The sequence below is a fragment of the Pleurodeles waltl genome, chromosome 8 (genome assembly GCF_031143425.1).
Source record: "Pleurodeles waltl isolate 20211129_DDA chromosome 8, aPleWal1.hap1.20221129, whole genome shotgun sequence".
Lineage (NCBI taxonomy): Eukaryota > Metazoa > Chordata > Amphibia > Caudata > Salamandridae > Pleurodeles > Pleurodeles waltl.
This window is the reverse complement of record NC_090447.1, coordinates 1,169,452,360-1,169,476,957: the sequence shown is the minus strand read 5'-3', so window position 1 is coordinate 1,169,476,957 and position 24,598 is coordinate 1,169,452,360. Positions and strand designations below refer to the sequence as shown.

Here is a 24,598-nt window from a genome sequence, read left to right as displayed (position 1 = left end):
TTATTGATTTGATCTGTAACATTGAAGTGTTGTGCAGAATTTACAGTTTTTTTAAATCTCTGTGGAGTGATTGAATTATTTTAACTCAAGAACAAGAACTGCTTTAAGGTGCTTGTCAGGGACTATTGCATCCTAATGAAGTATCCTTTGTGAATTGCCCAAAATATTGACAAGAGGGTTGTCTTTCAGTAGAGCGAACTTGAAAATGTTGTATTAGTCTCTTCACTTTCTTTCTATTTCTACATATTTATTCAATGCCAAAGTTGAAATTAAACGCAACTACAATTGCCATTACGAACTACCTTTGGCCGACCCTACGTTCACAAAAGCTATAAATATGTTTGTCACAGCCTTCACTTTTCCCTGCATTTACAATAAGTCCACCCTTGGCTTTCTGCCTTTCATTCATTTGAAGGATGAATTTGATGGGTCAGTGATGGTCTTTTTTGGCATGTGTGGTAGTTTGGCATTGCAAATTGCCTGTGTGTGTAATTGTGGATAACAACTGTCCCCGCCAGCTGAACTCCACTGGAAGGCATTCAAGGGGAGAAGGGTTAGGGCATGAACCACATACAAAGAAAAAAGGCTGACTTAAAAAATAGTTGCTTCTTTTTAAGATAAGCAGAGCTTTCAAGTCAGCGAGGGGCCTTTTCACTCAAGTAGTTATCAGTTGAAATGCAGGGTTCCACTTCACACTTTTCAACATGTACGTTCCTCCATTATCTGATGATATCTGTTCTTTCAGCTTTTCGATGGTATCCTATGCAGACAATATACAACTGATTGTCTCACTATCTCCTGATAGAGGCTCCATCTCTATGAAGCTCAGTAGCTGCTTAGTGAAGGTGTCTAAATGGATGGCAGAGAGCTGCCTAAAGTTGAGTAGAGAGAAAGCTGAGGTGTTAGTGGGCAATAACCCAACCCTCTGGGAGCAGATTAGTTGGCCTCTCTCCCTTGAGGAACACCCAATTTCCAAGATGGATGTTAAGAACCTAGGGCTCAGGTCCAACAACCTTGATCTTCTTGTTGTTTACAGAGTCAAGAGAGCTGGAAGTAGAGGTCGGTCCTTCACATAGCTTTCACCCAAACTCTGGAGCTTCTTGCCCATCAGCCTGAGAATTGACAGTAACTTCATGAGTCAGAAATCAGTTGAAAACCCACCTCTTTCCCTAATTAGTTTATCGATTCTCACTCTAAAGCCTCTAGCACTTAGAAGCCTGGTGTCGGGTAGCCAAGCGCTTAGCAAAACTTGTGAATAGAACAGAATATATTTCAGACTGCATGTTGCTTGCTGTTAAAGAAACAACCTAAATCTGTCTTCTAATTCGGTTTTGTTGCATTAACTTTAACACTTTCCTTTACTGTCTATCCTATTCTCTTTTTTTAATTTCTGCATGTGGTTTTACCACTGGCATCCGATACATATCAGATTAAATTGCATTTGAACATTGATAATACCTTTTTGTTTGCATAACGGCTGCAGAGGCCTTAAGGTACTGGGTAAATACGTCCTTATGGTGTGGTATCTCTGGCTGACAAACAACTTTGTTCTGCTGCCTTTTTTAATTGAACAAATGTGTCTTGACAGCCAGACAAGTGTACTTGCTGGTAAGTATTGCACCATCGCTGAAAATGAAGCTGGTATAATATAAAGATGCTCCTCGATGGAGTACAGATAAAAAGTTAGCTTTATTCACTGAAAATAAGATGCATAGCTGGAGGCAAGCAACCACAACAGGAAACTGGGAGCAGCTAAAGAGTAGAATCGTTACATCAATGTCTTCTACTGCTAGAGTAGTGACATGAAATGAATATCTGTTAGCAAACAGCCCATACCACAGACCTAACGAACCTCACCCCTCCACCCTAAATACTCCAGCTATATCCATACCATACTTATTTCAACAGTCAGCACATCTATACGCGAATTGTCAGAAACATAAACTGAGTCTTGAGTTGATGGCAGGTTTGGGGCAATGGAAGAAAGCTTTTTTGTTTTTATGAATATTTCTAAATCAAATGCTTAGATGTAAATATACATGGTGATGACCTATTGGTCACATAATTGGACATTGTCATTAAATTAAGTGTGTTTCACTTGAGCACTAAGGAGTTACAATTATTACCCTAGGATAGTAAATCTATTTGTCATATAAAGAGAGAATATTACTATTACCTGACAATGTCTGTAGAGTATGCTACAATCAAGGGTTAGAGTCGTGCATAACAAACTGTGGTTAATAGTGATTGCTTGTTAAACTTGACAGATGTTCTTTAATATAAAACATCAACATACTCAGAGGTTATTGTTCCAAGCCTACCAGAGCTCAGATTTGAACAGCATTTTCTGCCTGTTATTTCTTAAGGCTGGTCACATTGAAGGCATTTCATTAGTCATTAGATTTTTGTCTTTCATGAGCACATTGTGTTGAGGCTGAAGTCATGTTGTTGAGTGTATATTGATGTGATGTGTTGAGAGACCTTTGGGCCACATTATGGTCCTAAGACCGCTCTCCTGAGCATCTTACCATGTTCCTGCCAGGCTGACTGGTGGCAATAGTGTTAGGATATTGGCCTCTGCTCCTTTAAGGTAGCTGGGGCCAATATCCTAACACTCCAGCTCTCTCGGAGTGTGCACTGTCTGCAAAGCAGACAGTCAGCATTCCGAGGGAGCTGGGCAGGGGTTCCCCTGCACGGCGCATGCCATGCCACAGGCTCCCTGCCATGAAAAGGCTAGCAGAAAGAGGGGTTGTAATCAGCCAGGTGGCGCTGTGTTCAAGGTTGGTTGCAAGCCCGACGGCCATCATGTTGTCGGGAACCATGCTCTCGGCAGGGACGGCGGTCCTTTGGCAGTCCGACTGCTGGTGTGGCAGTCTCATGAGTGCCAAACTTGTAATAATGCCATCTGTCTTTGTGGTGGGTAAATCATAGATGTATTACCCTTATCAAATATCTTTAAGAGATGACTGCCTTGAGTCAAGGAAAAGAGGGGTAATGCAGGGAAGATGAACCTCAGAACATTTGTGGTTTCTTTTGCGAAGGTCATTAATCTGTAATTATTCGTCATTGCAAGCGGGTTGTTAGTGACACATATTATCAAAGTTTCTAACTATGCTGCGTGATAGCAGCATATTTAGCTGCAATTCTAACAAAAAGACTATTCACTTTTTAATTTACAGGACACTGTAATCAACACAACTTCACTATAAGCCACGGCCTAACCTGTGTTTACTGTATAAATACAACATTTTGTTTTGTTGCTTGATGGTAGTAATGTGTGCCATTGCCAAAATCTGTCCCATTTGCATTGACACCCAGACATTTTTTTTATCCTTTTCTACTTAGATTTTTAAAAGATTAGAACAAAATATAAAATCTACAAAGTGGACAAATCCTGGCAGCCAGAGATTGATCAGTCAAAATGAAATACTGAAAATAATAAAGACTCCAACAGTCAACCAATTTCTTCCCTCTCTTTTTGTAGCCCCATTTGAAATGTCTTGGCTGCATTTCATTTCTCAGCTGAGATTTCAGTGGAATTGGTAGCCTTGGTGCCCGGGTTCTAGATATGTTTAACTACACATGGACTGTAGCTTGGCATCTTATACCTTTGATCAAGAAATGCAGTGTGTGAAGTACTTAGCATTTCTGTAAACTGGAAACGTTCAGGGTGCTGTTTCCTCAATGACAGTTGGATAGTTTTTTGTCCCATTGTTTATGCGTTCGCAATTGACATTCAGTGGATAGGTTTTGGAAACACATTTCCACAATTTGGTCTATACACCTGTGGATCTAAGTATTTCTGTTAAATGTGTGGGTTCATGCTTGATAAATGTTATTGAAACACCAATGCCTTTCCATAATTGTGCATGGAAACAAAACGGAAGGGCAAGTACTCGTTAGATGTTTTCCGTTTCATGGGTGGAATGCAGTCCACAGAGCATGGAATTCTAGTAGTTCAATCAAGGGCACATTTTGCTGAAAGTTTTCAAATATATATGTAATAGACACAAATTCTTGGTACCACAAGAGAATAAGCTCTCAGCATTATTGTTTGCATTACAGTTGAAAATAATTTCTTGTTCATATTCTCATTGTTGAAATCCAAGACTACCTAGTTGAGACATAAGAATCGGACGATGTCGGTGATGGATCCTCATCAGATTTGTCTGTGGTGTCTTGAGCGCGACCATGTCGTGCTTCGAGTGCGGGCCTTGCACCCGAAGGCTTTGAGAGAGCGGTCCAGTCCCTAAAGCTAATGGCGACCCGTTACTCAACTCTGCGTAGGTCCCGGTCCAGGTCTCGTTTGAGAGGAAGGTCTCTAGATCGGTCACGGAGTCGTCATCACTCCTCGTCTTCTAAATCCTCGGGTCAAGGTAAGAAGAAGAAGAAGTCAAAGAAGTCCCATCGCTCTCTGACTTCGCTCGGCCGACGCAATGCGGGAAGAGCGTCCACGCACTAGGACTCCATCCTCGGAGCCTGCGCTGGGTTGGCTCTGCATTTCCCTGAGTTTCCCAGATACAGATCGACCCCCGCCCAGCTTAAAGAGTTTTATGAGGTCCTGCGCCTCATATTTGGGCGGTCCAACCCCGATACGGCGCCTGCGGGCACAAGGGGTTTGGCTGAGGGGTCTTCAGGTTCTGCGCCGGCGGCTTCGGCTCCGCCCACCGAGGTCACCTCCGGATCCGTGCGCGGATCCGCACCGGTGCCAGTCGCACCCTTGAGACCTTCCCTGGCGCCGGGTCGAATATCGACGCTCCCAACGTCGGTGGTGCCCACTATCAACCTTGACCCGATTCTTATCCATGACGACTCCGAGTCAGAGCGGCATCGGCCGCCGCCGCCTTCGGCTACAATGGGGCTTATTCACCCCAGGTCGGATTTGGACCCTTTTTCTTATGGGTACGAATACGGGGAGGAATTAGAGGGGGTCCCTTGACCCTTATGAATACCAGGATGACCCTGCTATGGACTGGGCCCAGGAATTGGCCGAAGCCAGTGGTCTGGATACTTCTGATGCTGGCATGCTGTCTCCTCCTACTGTGGCTGCGCCGGAGGGAGCAACTTATGGTATGGTGGTCAGTAGGGCAGCTGAAGTCTTTGGTCTCGAGCTTCCCACTGTTGAGGTCAGGTCTAATCTCCTGACTGAGGTGCTTCAACCTGGGGCTTCTACTTCAGAACCCCTTTTGCCTTTTAATGAAGCCCTCACCGATGTCCTTTTGGGTACATGGTCCAAACCCAACACAAGGGGTCCTGTGAATAGGACTATCGCACGCCTGAGAGTCTTGTTATACAGGTTTCCTCTTCAGGCGCATTCCCATCCGCACCCCCGGATAAGGAATCCAAAAGGCTGGAACAGTTTGGCAAGAAGTTGTTTTCTTCCTCCAGTCTCGCGCTGCGATCTGTGAACACCGCATGCCTTTTGGGCTGCTATACCCACTCTCTGTGGGATACGGTTGCTCAAGTCCTGCCGCAGATACCGGAGGAGGCCCGTGCTATTGTCTCCCAAGCTGTGAACGATGGGAGAGATGCGGAAAAGTTCACAATCCGTTGTGGGTTGGACACAATCGATTCTCTGGGCAGATCAGTTGCTACGACGGTGGCCTTACGACGCCACGCCTGGTTACATACTTCTGGGTTTTCGGGGGATGTCCAACAGTCACTCATGGACATGCCCTTTGATGGCTCCCGTCTCTTCGGAGACAAAGCGGACTCGGCCTTGGAGACATTAAAGTATTCCTGGGGTACGGCTCGGTCCTCGGTCTTTCCTCAGCCCCTCACCCACCACAGTCTGCTTTTCGCCCCTTTCGTGGCCACGGAAGGGGCTCCCTCTCGCATCCTCCACACAGCCACTGTGCCTCTCACGCTGTTCAGCCTATGCGTGGCCGAGGACTCTGAATCCCACATGGCTGTGGGACAGGGACCCAGAGGTCTGTCCAGTCCACCTCTGCCCCCGCTACAGCCTCCAAACCCTCCTAGTCTGTCCCCTCACTCCCGTCCAGTTGGTGGCAGGTTTCGCCATCACCTGCCCCACTGGGAACATATCACCACGGAAAGGTGGGTTTTGCAGATTGTTCGAAAGGGCTACTCCCTCCCTTTCGAATCTGCTCCACCACCCATGCCACCATCCTTCAGTCACCTTCCAGAGCATCATTTGGCGCTTCTCCACCAGTAAGTCGCAGCTTTCTTGGCCAAGGGAGCTATAGGAAAGGTCCCTGTGCCAGAAGTAGGTTGTGGTTGTTATTCCCGCTACTTTCTGATACCAAAGAAGGACAAGGGCTTATGTCCTATCCAAGACCTTCGGGACCTAAACTACTTCCTCAAGAAGGAGAAATTCTAAATGCTTACCCTGCCTCAAGTTCTGTCTGTCTTAGACCCAGGAGACTGGATGGTAGCGGTGGACTTGCAGGATGCTTATTTCCACATCCCCATCCTGCCTGCCCACAGACATTACCTATGACTCATAGTAGGTCACGAGAACTTTGTTTACCATGCTCCCCTTCAGCGGTTCTGGACACAGTGCAGTTTCAGCATTATACTCCCAAAAAACGAGTCCAAGACATTCAGGCTATGATTCCAATCTTTCGGCCTCGGTCTTGGGTTTCGTTGAGATGGATTTTGAGACTGCTGGGCCTCATGGCCTCCTGCATCCTGCTAGTAACACATGCCAGATGGCATATGCAGGCTCTGCAGTGGGACCTGAAGTTCCAGTGGGTGCAGTATCAGGGGAATCTCTCTGACCTGGCCCAGATCTCAGGGGGGACTGCGAAAGACCTTCCATGGTGGCTTTTGAATCCACATTGGGTCCACGTCAGATCCCTCTCCCTTCCCCGACCAGATCTCTATATAGTGACAGATGCGTCACTTCTGGGTTGGGGTGGCCACATGGGCGAGGCGGAGATCAGAGGACTCTGGTCTCCAGCGGAGTCGGGGCTCCATATCAATCTGCTGGAGCTCCGGGCAATCAGGCTTGTGTTGAAAGCATTCCTTCCCTCTCTCAAAGGGAAAGTGGTGCAGGTGTTCACGGACAATAGTACCGCCATGTGGTATTGCAACCAACAGGCGGAGTAGGGTCCTGGACCCTTTGTCTGGAGGCACTAAGCCTCTGGACATGGCTGAAACATCAGGGCATTACCCTGATGGTTCAACATCTGGTGGGTTCCCTCAAAGCCTGAGCGGACGAACTCAGCTGTCGATGCACAGCCGATCATGAATGGTGTCTCCATCCAGAGGTGACGCAAAGTCTCTTTCAGCAGTGGGGAGAGCCTTGGTTAGATCTGTTCGCCTCCGCAGAGAATGTGCAATGTCAGCTGTTTTTGCGAGTTGGAGTTTCCAAGGCGGCACTCGCTCGGAGACGCTTTTCGTCTCGAGTGGGACTCCGGCCTCCTTTCCGCCTATACCTCTTCTGCCCAGAGTTCTCAAGAAAATCAGGAGCGACTGGGTGTAGGAAGTTGGCTCTGTATATACTATTTCAAAGTAAGAAATAATGTGCACTGAGTCCAAGGGTTCCCCTTAGAGGTAAGATAGTGGCAAAAGTAGATAATTCTAATGCTCTATTTTGTGGTAGTGGGGTCGAGCAGTAGGCTTATCAGAGGGTAGTGTTAAGCATTTGTAGTACATACACAGGCAATAAATGAGGAACGCACACTCAGACTTACTCCAGGCCAATAGGTTTTTGTATTGAAAAATATATTTTCTTAGTTTATTTTATGAACCACAGGTTCAAGATTTACAGTAAATACTTTAAATGCAAGGTACTTCACTTAGATACTTTAGGAACTTTGAATGAAAACAATGTCATGTACAGTCTTTGTAAAAATGACAATAAGCTATTTTCAAAGTGAACACAGTGCAAAAATCAACAGTTCCTGGGGGAGGTAAGTAAAGGTTAGATTAGGAGGTAAGTAAAACACTTACAAGTCTCAGTTCTGGGGGCATAGGCAGCCCACTGTTGGGGGTTCAAGGCAACCCCAAAGTTACCACACCAGCAGCTCAGGGCCGGTCAGGTGCAGAGGTCAAAGAGGTGCCCAAAACACATAGGCGCCTATGGAGAACAGGGGTGCTCCGGTTCCAGTCTGTCAGCAGGTAAGTACCTGCGTCCTCGGGGGGGGGGCAGACCAGGGGGGTTTTGTAGAGCACTGGGGGGGACACAAGTAGGCACACAAAACACACCCTCAGTGGCACAGGTGCGCCTGGGTGCAGTGTGCAAAGCAGGTGTCTGGTTTTGTATAGGTTTCAATGGAGGGACCCGGGGGTCACTCTAGCGGTGCAGGCAGGCACAGGGGGGGGCCTCTCGGGACAGCCACCACCTGGGCAAGGCAGAGGGTCGCCTGCGAGTCACTCCTGCATCGTAGTTCGGTTCCTGGGGGCTGCGGGTGCAGTGTTGGTTCCAGGCATCGGGTCCCTTGTTACAGGCAGTCGCTGTCAGGGGGAGCCTCTGAATTCTCTCTGCAGGTGTCATTGTGGGGTCTTAGGGGGGGGTCTCTGGTTACTCACAGGCTCGCAGTCGCTGGGGAGTCCTCCCTAAGGTGTTGGTTTTCTGCAGGTTGAGCCAGGGGCGTCGGGTGCAGAGTGTAGAGTCTCACGCTTCCGGCGGGAAACGTGAAGTCCTGGGAAGTTGCTTCTTTGTTGCAAAGAAGTAGCTGGTTTTGAACAGGGCCGCTGTTCAGGGAGTTTCATGGTCCTGTAGTCCAGGGCAGTCCTCTGAGGCTTCAGAGGTCGCTGGTCCCTGTCGGATGCGTCGCTGGAGCAGGTTTTCGAAGTTGGAGGCAGGCCGGTAGGGCTGGGGCCAAATCAGTTGTCATCTTCCTCCTTCTCTGCAGGCTTGTAGGTCAGCAGTCCTTCTTTCTTCAGGTTGCAGGAATCTGATTTCCTGGGATCTGGGGAGCCCCTAAATACTGAATTTAGGGGTGTGTTTAGGTCTTGGAGGTCAGTAGCCAATGGCTACTGTCCTTGAGGGTGGCTACACCCTCTTTGTGCCTCCTCCCTGTGGGGAGGGGGGCACATCCCTAATCCTATTGGGGGAATCCTCCAAAATCAAGATGGAAGATTTCTAAAGGCAGGGGTCACCTCAGCTCAGGACACCTTAGGGGCTGTCCTGCCTGGTGGGTGACTCCTCCTTGTTTTTCTCATTATCTCCCCTGACCTTGCCACCAAAAGTGGGGGCTGTGTCCAGGGGGCGGGCATCTCCACTAGCTAGAGTGCCCTGGGGCATTGTAACACGAAGCTTGAGCCTTTGAGGCTCACTGCTAGGTGTTACAGTTCCTGCAGGGGGGAGGTGTTAAGCACCTCCACCCAGAGCAGGCTTTGTTTCTGTCCTCAGAGAGCACAAAGGCTCTCACCCCAGGAGGTCAGAAACTCATCTCTCAGCAGCAGGCTGGCACAGACCAGTCAGTCCTGCACTGAAGGATTGGGTAAAATACAGGGGACATCTCTAAGATGCCTTCTGTGTGCATTTTCCTATAAATCCAACACTGGCATCAGTGTAGGTTTATTATTCTGAGAAGTTTGATGCCAAACTTCCCAGTATTCAGTGTAGCCATTATGGAGCTGTGGAGTTTTTGACAAACTCCCAGACCATATACTTAATATTGCCACACTGTACTTACAATTTCTAAGAATTAACTTAGACACTGTAGGAGCATATTGCTCATGCAGCTATGCCCTCACCTGTGGTATAGTGCACCCTGCCTTAGGGCTGTAAGGCCTTCTAGAGGGGTGACTTACCTATGCCACAGGCAGTATTTTGTGTGCATGGCATCCTGAGGGGGATGCCATGTCGACTTTGCCTTTTTCTCCCCACCAACACACACAATCTGCAATGGCAGTGTGCATGTGTTAGGTGAGGGGTCCTTAAGGGTGGCACAATATATGCTGCAGCCCTTAGGGACCTTCCCTGGTCACAGGGCCCTTGGTACCACTGGTACCTTTTACAAGGGACTTGTCTGTGTGCCATGGGTGCGCCAATTGTGGAAACAATGGTACATTTGTAGTAAAAGAACACTGGTGCTGGGGCCTGGTTAGCAGGGTCCCAGCACACTTCTCAGTCAAGTCAGCATCAGTATCAGGCAAAAAGTGGGGGGGTAACTACAACAGGGAGCCATTTCTTTACACGGGGCCCAAGTCATCTTGGTGGCTCCGAACTGGGCATGGAGAGTATGGTATCCAGAGCTATTGAGCATGTCCATTGATCCTCCACTCAGACTGCCTCTTTGGGTGGATCTTCTGTCGCAGCAACAGGGGACGGTTCTTCACCCGAACCTGTCCAACCTCCGCCTTCATGCGTGGAGATTGAGCGGCAACAGTTGACGGCTTTTGCCCTTCCACCCGAAGTCTGCAATGTTATCTTGCCAGCCAGGCATCCATCAACTAAAACTGTATACGCCTGTCGTTGGAAGAAATTTGTGGTATGGTGTACCAACAAATGTGTTGATCCCCTTTCTGCCCCTCTGTCCGAGGTTCTTCTGTTCATTCTTTCTTTAGCCCAGCAGGGCTCTGCTTTGGGCACCCTTAAAGGGTATTTATCTGCCATTTCGGCCTTTCTTAGGCTACCTGATCAGCCCTCACTCTTTAAATCTCCTATTGTGAGTAGATTCCTAAAAGGGCTCACCCATTTATTTCCTCCCACTCCATTTATCATGCCTCAGTGGGACCTTAATCTTGTACTTACTTATTTGATGTGTACTCCCTTTGAGCCAATGCATAATTGTCCCTTGCGGCTCCTCACCTTCAAAATTGTCTTTCTGGTCGCTATGACCTCTACTCGCAGGGTGAGTGAGCTACAGGCCCTTTCCTCAAAGCCTCCATACTTGTCTGTGCACCCTGACAAAGTTGTGTTGCCCACTAGGGCTTCCTTCCTAGTAGGGCAGTCCATCACTTTGCCTACTTTCTACACCCCACCCCCACATCCTATCCTTCCCATGAGGAGGAGAGATTCCACCATCTGGACCCAAAAAGAGCATTGGCGTTCTACCGCAATTGCACTGAAGATTTCCGGGTGGACGATCAACTCTTCGTTTGGTATGTGGGTGCGAAAAAAGGGAAGGCAGTGCAAAAACGTACCATCTCTCGATGGGTGCTTCTTTGCATCAAAATGTGTTACTCTTTGGCCCAAAAGCAACCTCCTGAAGGCTTGCATGCTCGTTCCAACTGCTGCTTCCACTGCATTAGCACTCGGAGTTCCTGTCTGGGATAGCTGCCAGGCGGCCACGTGGGCATCCCTGCACACGTTTGCTAAGCACTACTGCCTGGACACTCAGGTCTGCTGAGATGGCTATTTTGATAGTTCAGTCCTACAGGACTTTCTAGTATGATCTTGGTTCGCAGCCCACTACTGAGGATGGCATTGCTTGGGTATTGATTCTAAGGTAAGGGATCTGCAACCTTCGGTACCGAAATATCTGGTAGAGACATATTCTAGTTGCAGATTCCTTACCGCCCACCCATCCTCCCCGCTTGCAAACTGATTTCTAGGGACAGGGATTCCCCCTTTCAGGTCTTTATCTCTGGCGCACCAATCTCAGTGTTCTTAGCGGCTCTGCGCTTTGACGTGGGAAGTCGTTGAAAGAAACTGACGTCACTGCGCGAGGGCGGCGTCTATATACTACTCCCGTCGTCATCACGGCGACCACGATGCCTACGATGCCCGTGGAGTTGACGCGCAAGGATATTGCTTGAAGAAAAATCTCCGGATCCCATCTGACGCCTGGAGGAAAAATCTAAGGTAAGGAATCTGCAACTAGAATATGTCTCTACCAGATATTTAGTTACCGAAGGTAAGTAACTTGTATATTGTGTAGTGTTTTTAAAGTGAAGAGCATTGAGAAAGTTGGGTGGAGAATGTGTTCTCTTGAGGGTTAATGTTGATTTACATTTTTCCGACTAGTCATTGGTGAGAGTTAATTTGAGTGCATGGGATATATATATATATATGTTCGTTGGCATGTGTAGCTGCAGATACACATGCTGTGCACATCCCGCCATCTGGTGTTGGGCTCGGAGTGTTACAAGTTGTTTTTCTTCGAAGAAGTCTTTTCGAGTCACGAGATCGAGGGACTCCTCCCATTTCGACTCCATTGCGCATGGGCGTCGACTCCATCTTAGATTGTTTTTTTTCCGCCATCGGGTTCGGACGTGTTCCTTTTCGCTCCGTGTTTCGGGTCAGAAAGTTAGTTTGAATCTCGGAAAAATTGTCGGTATTGTTTGCGTTCGGTATCGGGTTAGTTATAACAGATCGACACCGATTTTTGAAGAGCTCCGGTGGCCCTTCGGGGTTTTTTCGATCCCCCCGTCGGGGCCTGGTCGGCCCGGCCACGTGTCTCTTCAAGGCTGATGGAACGGACCCCATTCCGCTTCTGCCCAAAATGCCATAACAAGTATCCATATACAGATCAGCATCTGGTCTGTAACTTGTGTCTGTCTCCAGAGCACAAGGAGGATACCTGTGAAGCCTGTCGAGCGTTTCGGTCGAGGAAGACATTAAGAGACCGAAGAGCAAGAAGACTGCAGATGGCGTCGGCGCCGACAGGACAAGGGCGTTTCGAGGAGGAAGAAGAAAGCTTCTCCATCCATGAATCGGACTCGGACGAGCTCGATCCCGAAGAAACGCCGAAAACCGTGAGTAAGACATCGAAACATAAAACTCACGAGAAGACAACAAAAGCCCAGGGGACGCCACCGCCAACAGGCCATGGCTTAACCCGAAAGATAGGTCACCGATCATCGGCACCGAAAAAAGGGCATTGATGTGTGGCGAAGTCATCCGACTCCGGTCGAGAAACCGCCACACAGCAATCTCGGACCCGAGACACCGGCCCCGAACAGATTCGGCACCGAGACAGTGGCACCGAAATGGTTCAGCACCGAGAAACCACGACGCCAAAAATAAAGAAGGTTGCCTCGGAGCCCAAAAAGGCGACCGAAAAGATTTCGATTCCGAAACATCCAGCATCGGAACCGAAAACAGGTTCCTACACAGAGGAACAGGGATTGTCCTCCCAGATGCAAGGACATAAGTTCGGAGAGGAACTTCAATATGTTGAGCCAGACTACTCTCAAAGAAGGCTCCACATTAAAAAAGACACAGGGAAGATAAGCACTCTTCCCACAATTAAGATGAAAAGAAGACTTGCCTTTCAAGAAAAGGACAAGCAGCCACAGGCAAAGGTGGCAAGACAAACAACTCCACCACCATCTCCACCACCACCATCAATGCATACATCACCGGTAGCCACTCACCACTGATGCAATCTCCGACTCATACTGCAATGAGTCAAGATGATCCTGATGCATGGGACCTTTATGATGCTCCTGTATCAGATAACAGCCCAGACTGTTACCCTACAAGGCCGTCGCCACCTGAAGACAGTACATCCTACACGCAGGTGGTCTCAAGGGCAGCTGCGTTTCATAACGTCACCTTGCATTCAGAACCAATTGAGGATGACTTTTTATTTAATACACTCTCCTCCACTCATAGCCAATACCAAAGCATACCTATGCTCCCAGGAATGCTAAAACATTCAAAACAAATATTTCAGGAGCCTGTTAAAAGCAGAGCCATAACTCCAAGGGTGGAAAAAAAGTATAAGCCACCACCAACAGACCCTGTTTATATTACGCAGCAATTAACACCAGATTCTGTGGTTTTTGGGGCAGCTCGCAAGAGAGCAAACTCTCATACCTCGGGAGATGCACCACCTCCAGACAAGGAGAGTCGCAAATTCGATGCTGCAGGTAAAAGAGTTGCAGCACAAGCACCAAACCAATGGCGTATTGCCAATTCACAAGCACTTTTGGCAAGATACGATAGAGCTCATTGGGACGAAATGCAGCATTTCATAGAACACTTACCCAAAGAGTTCCAGAAAAGGGCACAACAAGTGGTAGAGGAAGGACAAAGTATCTCCAATAATCAGATACGGTCACCAATGGACGCAGCAGATACAGCTGCAAGGACAGTAAATACTGCAATAACAATAAGGAGACACGCATGGTTGCGTACGTCAGGATTCAAGCCGGAAATACAACAAGCCGTGCTGAATATGCCCTTTAATGAACAGCAGTTGTTTGGGCCGGAAGTCGACACTGCTATTGAAAAACTCAAAAAAGATACTGATACCGCAAAAGCCATGGGCGCACTCTACTCTCCACAAAGCAGAGGCACATTTCGCAAAACACCATTTAGGGGAGGGTTTCGAGGTCAACCTACAGAGGCCACAACCTCACAAGCAAGGCCCACTTATCAAAGCCAATACCAGCGGGGAAGTTTTCGGGGGCAATATAGAGGGGCACAAGTCCCAAAAAATAGAGGGAAGTTCCAAAGCCCCAAAACCCCTCAAAACAAACAGTGACTTCCAAGTCACACATCCCCAACACATAACACCTGTGGGGGGGAGACTAAGACAATTTTACAAACATTGGGAGGAGTTAACAACAGACACTTGGGTACTGGCAATTATCCAGCATGGTTATTGCATAGAATTTCTCAAATTCCCTCCAAACGTGCCACCGAAAACACACAATATGTCAAAACAACATATAGATCTTCTAGGACTAGAAGTTCAGGCATTACTACTAAAAGAAGCAATACAATTAGTACCAGAACACCAGAAAGGAACAGGAGTTTACTCTCTGTACTTTCTCATACCCAAAAAAGACAAGACCCTGAGACCTATATTAGATCTCCGAACATTAAATACCTACATCAAATCAGATCACTTTCACATGGTGACATTACAAGACGTAATCCCACTACTCAAACAACAAGACTACATGACAACACTAGACCTAAAGGATGCATATTTCCATATACCGATACATCCTTCACACAGAAAGTACTTAAGGTTTGTGTTCCAAGGAACACATTACCAATTCAAGGTGTTACCATTCGGAATAACAACTGCGCCAAGAGTTTTTACAAAGTGCCTAGCAGTCGTAGCTGCACATATCAGAAGGCAGCAAATACATGTGTTCCCGTACCTAGACGATTGGTTAATCAAAACCAACACTCCAGAAAGGTGTTCACAACACACAAAGTATGTCATAGAAACCCTACACAAACTAGGTGTTCGATGGCATCTGTCGCTGTAGATACACATGGTATGCATGAGCTCGCCATCTGGTGTTGGGTCGGAGTGTTACAAGTTGTTTTTCTTCGAAGAAATGTTTTCGAGTCACGGGACCGAGTGACTCCTCCTTCTGTGCTCATTGCGCATGGGTGTCGACTCCATCTTCGATTGTTTTCTTTCCGCCATCGGGTTCGGACGTGTTCCTGTCGCTCCGAGTTTCGGAACGGAAAGATAGCTGAAAACGGAAGATTTTCGACGGTATCGTTGCGATCCGGTTAGAGATAGACACATACGACGACGCGTTGAACATCGAAGCGCTTCGGTGCCCTTCGGGGTAGATTTCGGCACCCCGTCGGGGCCTAGTCGGCCCGACCGCGTGGAGAACAACGCCGATGGAACGGACCCCGTTTCGATTCTGCCCCGAATGCCACAACAAATATCCTTATACGGACCTACACTCGGTCTGTAACCTGTGCCTGTCACCCGAGCACAGCGAAGAATCCTGTGAGGCCTGTCGGGCGTTCCGGTCCCGAAAAACTCTGCGCGACCGTCGAGCGAGAAGACTGCAGATGGCGTCCACGCCAAAAGAGCGTCGACAGTTCGAGACAGAAGAGGAACAGGAGGAATCCTTTTCCATCCAGGATTCAGACTCCGACGAGCTAGACTCTACAAAAACTGTGAGTAAGACGTCGAGATCAGACCTTAAAAAAGGAAAGAAGGCCCAGGGGACGCCACTGCCAACCGGCCATGGCTCCACCCAAATTCTCGGTGACCAACAATCGGCACCGAAAAAGGCCCATTCAGTGTCGAGATCGTCCGACTCCGGTCGAGACACCGGCACGCAGCCTCCTCGGGACCGAGAGAGTGCTAAACAGAAGCATCGACACCGAGAGTTCGGTGTCGACACGGATCGACGCCGAGACAGTGGCGCCGAAGACCATAGAGGCCAAGAATTTTCGGCACAGAAAAAGAGGAAGGTTACCTCGGAGCCGAAAAAACAATCGACAGGGTTTTCGGAGCCGAAAAAAGCGACATCAGACCCTGTTTCTGGCTCCTATACTGAAGAGCATTCTATGTCTTCTCAAATGAACAAACATAGATTTGAACAAGAACTGCAATCCACTGACATGGATCACACGCAAAAGCGTATCTTTATTCAGCAGGGGACTGGGAAGATCAGTACCCTTCCACCTGTCAAACGAAAGAGAACGCTTCAGTTTACTTCTCAGCAACAAACAGCACAAAAGGTAACACCTCCTCCCTCACCTCCACCTGTAACTCCGGCTTCGCCAACTTACACCCCGTCACATTCGCCAGCTCACACCGCCATGAGCCACGATGACCAAGATCAGGATGCGTGGGACTTGTACGACGCACCAGTGTCTGATAACAGCCCAGACACATACCCAACTAGGCCATCACCACCGGAAGACAGCACAGCCTACTCACAAGTGGTGGCTAGAGCAGCACTATTCCATAATGTGGAACTCCACTCGGAACAAGTAGAGGATGATTTTTTATTTAACACCCTCTCTTCAACCCACAGCTCCTACCAAAGCCTGCCGATGCTCCCAGGCATGCTACGCCATGCAAAGGACATTTTCAAGGAGCCAGTTAAAAGTAGGGCAGTGACGCCTAGGGTGGACAAAAAGTATAAGGCGCCTCCTACGGACCCTGTATTCATCACCTCTCAGCTGCCACCAGATTCTGTGGTGGTAGGGGCTGCCAGAAAACGGGCAAATTCACACACTTCTGGGGATGCACCTCCCCCAGATAAAGAAAGCAGGAAGTTCGATGCAGCCGGGAAGAGGGTTGCTGTCCAAGCAGCAAACCAGTGGCGCATCGCAAATTCACAAGCGCTGCTAGCGCGATACGACAGAGCCCACTGGGATGAGATGCAGCATCTCATTGAACATCTCCCAAAAGATCTGCAAAAAAGAGCAAAACAGGTTGTTGAGGAGGGTCAAAACATTTCCAACAATCAAATACGCTCCTCCATGGATGCAGCAGACACGGCCGCGAGGACCATTAATACGTCGGTTACCATCCGTAGGCACGCATGGCTCAGAACGTCTGGATTCAAGCCAGAAATTCAGCAGGCAGTGCTTAACATGCCAGTAAACGAAAAACTTCTGTTCGGTCCGGAGGTCGACACAGCCATAGAAAAGCTCAAGAAGGACACTGACACTGCCAAGGCCATGGGCGCACTCTACTCCCCGCAGAGCAGAGGATCTTATAACACCTTCCGCAAAACACCTTTTAGAGGAGGGTTTCGGGGTCAGGCCACACAAGCTAGCACCTCACAGTCCGCACCGCCCACCTACCAGGGACAGTACAGGGGAGGTTTTCGGGGCCAGTATAGAGGGGGACAATTCCCTAGGAATAGGGGAAGATTTCAAAGCCCCAAAACCACTACCAACAAGCAGTGACTCACATGTCACACACCCCTCCCACACAACACCAGTGGGGGGGAGGATACGTCAATATTACGAAGCATGGGACAAAATAACTACAGACACATGGGTCCTAGCAATTATCCAGCATGGTTATTGCATAGAATTCCTGCAATTCCCTCCAGACATACCACCAAAATCACAAAATTTATCAAAATACCATTCACAGCTTCTACAGATAGAAGTTCAAGCACTACTGCAAAAAAATGCAATAGAATTAGTACCAAGCACACAAATAAACACAGGAGTTTATTCACTGTACTTCTTGATACCAAAAAAGGACGAAACACTGAGACCAATTCTAGACCTCAGAGTAGTAAACACATTCATCAAATCAGACCACTTTCACATGGTCACACTACAAGAAGTGTTACCATTGCTCAAAAAACACAACTACATGACAACCCTAGACCTCAAGGACGCATATTTCCATATACCAATACATCAATCACACAGGAAATATCTAAGGTTTGTATTCAAAGGAATACATTACCAATTCAAAGTATTGCCTTTTGGTTTAACAACCGCTCCAAGAGTATTCACAAAATGCCTAGCAGTAGTCGCTGCACACATCAGAAGGCAGCAAATACATGTGTTCCCGTATCTAGACGACTGGCTAATCAAAACCAGTTCGCTCACACAATGCTCAAACCACACAAATCAAGTCATACAAACCCTCTACAAACTAGGGTTCACCGTCAACTTTGCAAAATCAAACATTCTGCCAAGCAAAGTACAGCAATATCTAGGAGCCATAATAGACACGACAAAAGGAGTAGCAACGCCAACTCCACAAAGGATCCACAATTTCAACAGGGTCATTCAACACATGTCTCCAAACCAAACAATACAAGCAAGAACAATACTACAGCTCCTAGGCATGATGTCCTCATGCATAGCCATTGTCCCAAACGCAAGACTGCACATGAGGCCCTTACAACAGTGCCTAGCCTCACAGTGGTCTCAAGCACAGGGTCACCTTCTAGATCTGGTGTTGCTAGACCGCCAAACTTACCTCTCGCTTCTATGGTGGAACAGTATAAATTTAAACATAGGGCGGCCTTTCCAAGACCCAGTGCCAGAGTACGTAATAACAACAGATGCTTCCATGACAGGGTGGGGAGCACATCTCAATCAACACAACATAAGAGGACAATGGAACATACATCAAACAAAACTGCATATAAATCATCTAGAATTATTAGCAGTTTTTCAAGCACTAAAAGCTTTCCAACCAATCATAACCCACAAATACATCCTTGTCAAAACAGACAACATGACAACGATGTATTATCTAAACAAACAAGGAGGAACACATTCAACGCAGTTAAGCTTGTTAGCTCAAAAAATATGGAAGTGGGCAATCCACCATCAGATTGGTCTAATAGCACAGTTTATTCCGGGGATCCAGAATCAGCTGGCAGACAATCTCTCTCGAGATCACCAGCAAGTCCACGAATGGGAAATCCACCCACAGATTCTGAACACCTACTTCACACTCTGGGGAACACCACAAATAGACTTATTTGCAACAAAAGAGAACGCAAAATGCCAAAACTTCGCGTCCAGATACCCACACAAGCAATCCCAAGGCAATGCCCTATGGATGAACTGGTCAGGAATATTTGCTTACGCTTTTCCTCCTCTCCCTCTCCTTCCTTACCTAGTAAACAAATTGAGTCAAAACAAACTCAAACTCATTTTAATAGCACCAACTTGGGCAAGACAACCCTGGTACACAACACTGCTAGATCTGTCTGTAGTACCACACATCAAACTGCCCAACAAACCAGATCTGTTAACGCAACACAACCAACAGATCAGACACCCGGACCCAGCATCGCTGAATCTAGCAATCTGGCTCCTGAAATCCTAGAATTCGGACACTTACAACTTAGCCAAGAGTGTATGGAAGTCATAAAGCAGGCCAGAAGGCCATCCACTAGACACTGCTACGCAAGTAAGTGGAAAAGATTTGTTTGGTACTGCCATCATAATCAGATACAACCGCTAGATGCAACTCCAAAACATATAGTAAATTACTTGCTCCATTTACAAAAAGCAAAGCTAGCCTTCTCTTCTATTAAAATACACCTTGCAGCAATATCTGCATACCTGCAAACTACCTATTCAACTTCCTTGTATAGGATACCAGTTATCAAAGCATTTATAGAAGGGCTTAAAAGAATTATACCACCAAGAACACCACCTGTTCCTTCATGGAACCTAAACGTGGTTCTAACAAGACTCATGGGCCCACCTTTCGAACCCATGCACTCTTGCGGAATACAATTCCTAACCTGGAAAGTTGCCTTTCTCATCGCCATTACATCTCTAAGAAGAGTAAGTGAAATTCAAGCGTTCACAACACAAGAGCCTTTTATACAAATACATAAAAATAAGGTCGTCCTACGACCTAATCCAAAATTTTTACCAAAAGTTATTTCACCATTCCATCTAAATCAAACGGTAGAACTACCAGTATTTTTCCCACAGCCAGATTCTGTGGCTGAAAGAGCACTACATACATTAGATGTCAAAAGAGCATTAATGTACTACATTGACAGAACAAAGAACATCAGAAAAACTAAACAGCTATTTATTGCATTCCAAAAACCTCATGCAGGTAACCCAATATCAAAACAAGGTATAGCCAGATGGATAGTTAAATGCATCCAAATCTGCTACCTTAAAGCAAAAAGACAACTGCCCATTACTCCCAGGGCACATTCAACAAGGAAAAAAGGTGCTTCAATGGCCTTTTTAGGAAACATCCCAATGCAGGAAATATGTAAGGCAGCCACTTGGTCTACGCCTCACACATTCACCAAACACTACTGTATAGATGTGCTATCCGCACAACAAGCTACAGTAGGTCAAGCTGTATTAAGAACTCTATTTCAGACAACTTCTACTCCTACAGGCTAAAACCACCGCTTATGGGGAACTAACTGCTTACTAGTCTATGCATACCATGTGTATCTACAGCGACAGATGCCATCGAACTGAAAATGTCACTTACCCAGTGTACATCTGTTCGTGGCATCAGTCGCTGAGATTCACATGGACCCACCCACCTCCCCGGAAGCCTGTAGCAGTTCAGAAGTTACCTTCAATTTTGTACATTTGTATATATATTACTTAATCCTTTAATAGGTACATACTTACATTTTTCATTGCGCGGGCACTATTACTATAGTACAACTCCTACCTCACCCTCTGCGGGGAAAACAATCGAAGATGGAGTCGACGCCCATGCGCAATGAGCACAGAAGGAGGAGTCACTCGGTCCCGTGACTCGAAAACACTTCTTCGAAGAAAAACAACTTGTAACACTCCGACCCAACACCAGATGGCGAGCTCATGCATACCATGTGAATCTCAGCGACTGATGCCACGAACAGATGTACACTGGGTAAGTGACATTTTCATTCTCAATCAACTACACAAAGTCACACCTTCTGCTGTGTCAAACACAGCAATACTTAGGGGCGACAATCAACACAGCAAAAGGGATTGCCACTCCAAGTCCACAAAGGGTTCAAGCATTTCACAATGTAATACAGGCCATGTATCCAAATCAAAAAATACAAGTCAAAAAGGTGATGAAACTCCTAGGCATGATGTCCTCATGCATAGCCATTGTCCCAAACGCAAGGTTGCACATGCGGCCCTTACAACAGTGCCTAGCATCACAGTGGTCAAAGGCACAGGGTCAAATTCTAGATCTGGTGTTGGTAGACCGCCAAACATACACCTCGCTTCAATGGTGGAACAGTATAAATTTAAACCAAGGGCGGCCTTTCCAAGACCCAGTGCCACAATACGTAATAACAACAGATGCCTCCATGATAGGGTGGGGAGCACACCTCAATCAATACAGCATCCAAGGACAATGGGACACTCACCAAAAACAGTTTCACATAAATCACTTAGAACTATTGGCAGTATTTCTAGCGCTGAAAGCATTTCAACCCATAATAAGCTACAAACACATTCTTGTCAAAACAGACAACATGACAACGATGTATTACCTAAACAAACAGGGAGGCACACACTCAACACAGTTGTGTCTCCTGGCACAGAAAATATGCCATTGGGCGATTCACAACCACATTCGCCTAATAGCACAATTTATTCCAGGAATTCAGAACCAGCTAGCGGACAATCTTTCTCGGGATCACCAACAGATCCACGAATGGGAGATTCACCCCCAAATACTGAATACTTACTTCCAGAGTTGGGGAACGCCACAAATAGATCTATTTGCAACAAAGGAAAACGCAAAATGCCAAAACTTCGCATCCAGGTACCCACAAGATCAGTCTCAGGGCAATGCGTTATGGATGAGTTGGTCAGGGATATTTGCTTACGCTTTTCCCCCTCTCCCACTCCTTCCATATCTAGTAAACAAGCTGAGTCAAAACAAACTCAAACTCATACTAATAGCACCGACATGGGCAAGGCAACCTTGGTACACAACACTATTAGACCTCTCAGTAGTGCCTCATGTCAAACTACCAAACATACCAGATCTGTTAACGCAACACAAACAACAGATCAGACACCCAAATCCAGCATCGCTGAATCTAGCAATCTGGCTCCTGAAGTCCTAGAGTTCGGACATTTAGACCTTACACAGGAATGTATGGAGGTCATAAAACAAGCTAGGAAACCTACCACTAGACATTGCTATGCAAATAAGTGGAAAAGATTTGTTTATTACTGCCACAATAATCAAATTCAACCCTTACACGCATCTGCCAAAGACATCGTAGGATACTTACTACATTTGCAAAAATCTAAGCTAGCTTTTTCTTCCATTAAAATACATCTTACAGCAATTTCAGCTTACCTACAAATTACGCACTCAACTCCTCTATTTAGAATACCAGTCATAAAAGCATTTATGGAAGGTCTAAAGAGAATTATACCACCAAGAACACCACCAGTTCCTTCATGGAACCTCAACATTGTCTTAACACGACTCATGGGTCCACCTTTTGAGCCCATGCACTCTTGTGAAATGCAATACTTAACATGGAAAGTTGCATTTTTAACAAATCCTAAATTTTTACCAAAAGTCATATCACCGTTCCACTTAAATCAAACAGTAGAATTACCAGTGTTCTTCCCACAGCCAGATTCTGTAGCTGAAAGAGCACTACATACATTGGACATCAAAAGAGCGTTAATGTACTACATTGACAGAACAAAACTAATTCGCAAAACAAAACAATTATTTATTGCTTTCCAAAAACCTCATACAGGAAATCCAATTTCTAAGCAAGGCATTGCTAGATGGATAGTTAAGTGCATTCAAACCTGTTATCTTAAAGCTAAAAGAGAACTGCCTATTACACCAAAGGCACACTCAACTAGAAAGAAAGGTGCTACCATGGCCTTTCTAGGAAATATTCCAATGACAGAAATATGTAAGGCAGCTACATGGTCTACGCCTCATACATTTACCAAACACTACTGTGTAGACGTGCTAACAACACAGCAAGCCACAGAAGGCCAAGCAGTACTACGAACATTGTTTCAAACAACTTCAACTCCTACAGGCTGAACCACCGCTTTTGGGGAGATAACTGCTTACTAGTCTATGCACAGCATGTGTATCTGCAGCTACACATGCCACCGAACGGAAAATGTCACTTACCCATTGTACATCTGTTCGTGGCATTAGTCGCTGCAGATTCACATGCGCCCACCCACCTCCCCGGGAGCCTGTAGCCGTTTAGAAGTTGATCTTGAACATCAGTATATTTGTAAATATATGTTCGATGGCATCTGTCGCTGTAGATACGCATGTTTTGCAATAGCTCGCCATCTGGTGTTGGGCCGGAGTGTTACAAGTTGTTTTTCTTCGAAGAAGTCTTTCGAGTCACGGGACCGAGTGACTCCTCCTTTTGTCTCCATTGCGCATGGGCGTCGACTCCATCTTCGATTGTTTTTTTTCCGCCATCGGGTTCGGACGTGTTCCTGTCGCTCCGAGTTTCGGAACGGAAAGATAGCTAATTTCGGAAGATTTTCGTCGGTATTGTTGCGTTCGGGGTCGGCGTAGTTAGATTCAACACCGCATCGAAGATCGAAGAGCTCCGGTGCCCTTCGGGGTAGTTTTTCGATCCCCCGTCGGGGCCTGGTCGGCCCGACCGCGTGCTGAAGAACGCCGATGGAACGGACCCCGTTCCGTTTCTGCCCCAAATGCCACAATAAATACCCCTATACAGACCAACACTTGGTCTGTAACCTGTGCCTGTCACCTGAGCACAGTGAAGACACCTGCGAGGCCTGTCGTGCGTTCCGGTCCCGAAAAACACTCCGAGACCGTCGAGCCAGAAGACTTCAGATGGCGTCCGCGCCAACAGCCCACCGAGAGTTCGAGGAACAAGAAGAGGAAGGTACCTTCTCGATCCAAGAATCGGACTCCGAAGGATTCGACGATACACAAACCGTGAGTAAGACGTCGAAAACCACACAGAGGAAGATTTACAAGGCCCAGGGGACGCCACTGCCATCAGGCCATGGCTCCACCCATAAATTCGGTGACCGACCGTCGGCACCGAAAAAGGCCCAAACAGTGCCGAGATCGTCCGACTCCGGTCGAGACACCGGCACGCAGCCTTCTCGGGACCGAGAAAGTGCTGGAGACAAGCCTCGACACCGAGATGCCGGTGTGGACACGGCTCGACGCCGAGACAGCGGCACCGAAGAAGATCGACGCCGAGAGGTTTCGGCCCCGAAAAAGAAAAAAGTCACCTCGGAGCCGAAAAAACACGCAGACAGGGTTTCGGTGCCGAAACAAACTGCAAGCGACCCAGCTTCAGGCTCTTATACAGAAGAGCACTCGCTAACCTCCCAAATGCAAAAGCATAGGTTTGAGGAAGAGCTACAATCAACTGATGTGGACCATACGCAAAAGCGTATTTTCATACAGCAGGGGACAGGAAAAATAAGCACCCTTCCCCCCATTAGAAGAAAGAGAAGGTTGGAGTTCCAAACTGAACAGACACCACAACCAAAAGTGGTGAAAAGAGTTACCCCACCACCCTCTCCTCCGCCCGTGATTAA

The 24,598-nt window shown here is 47.1% G+C and overlaps 1 protein-coding gene across 2 annotated transcripts in view; it reads left to right on the top strand.

The window, feature by feature from the left end:
• Positions 1-24,598, top strand: part of COG3 (component of oligomeric golgi complex 3) — a 291,820-nt gene that overhangs the window by 196,604 nt on the left and 70,618 nt on the right. The gene's annotated exons all lie outside the window — the stretch shown is intronic.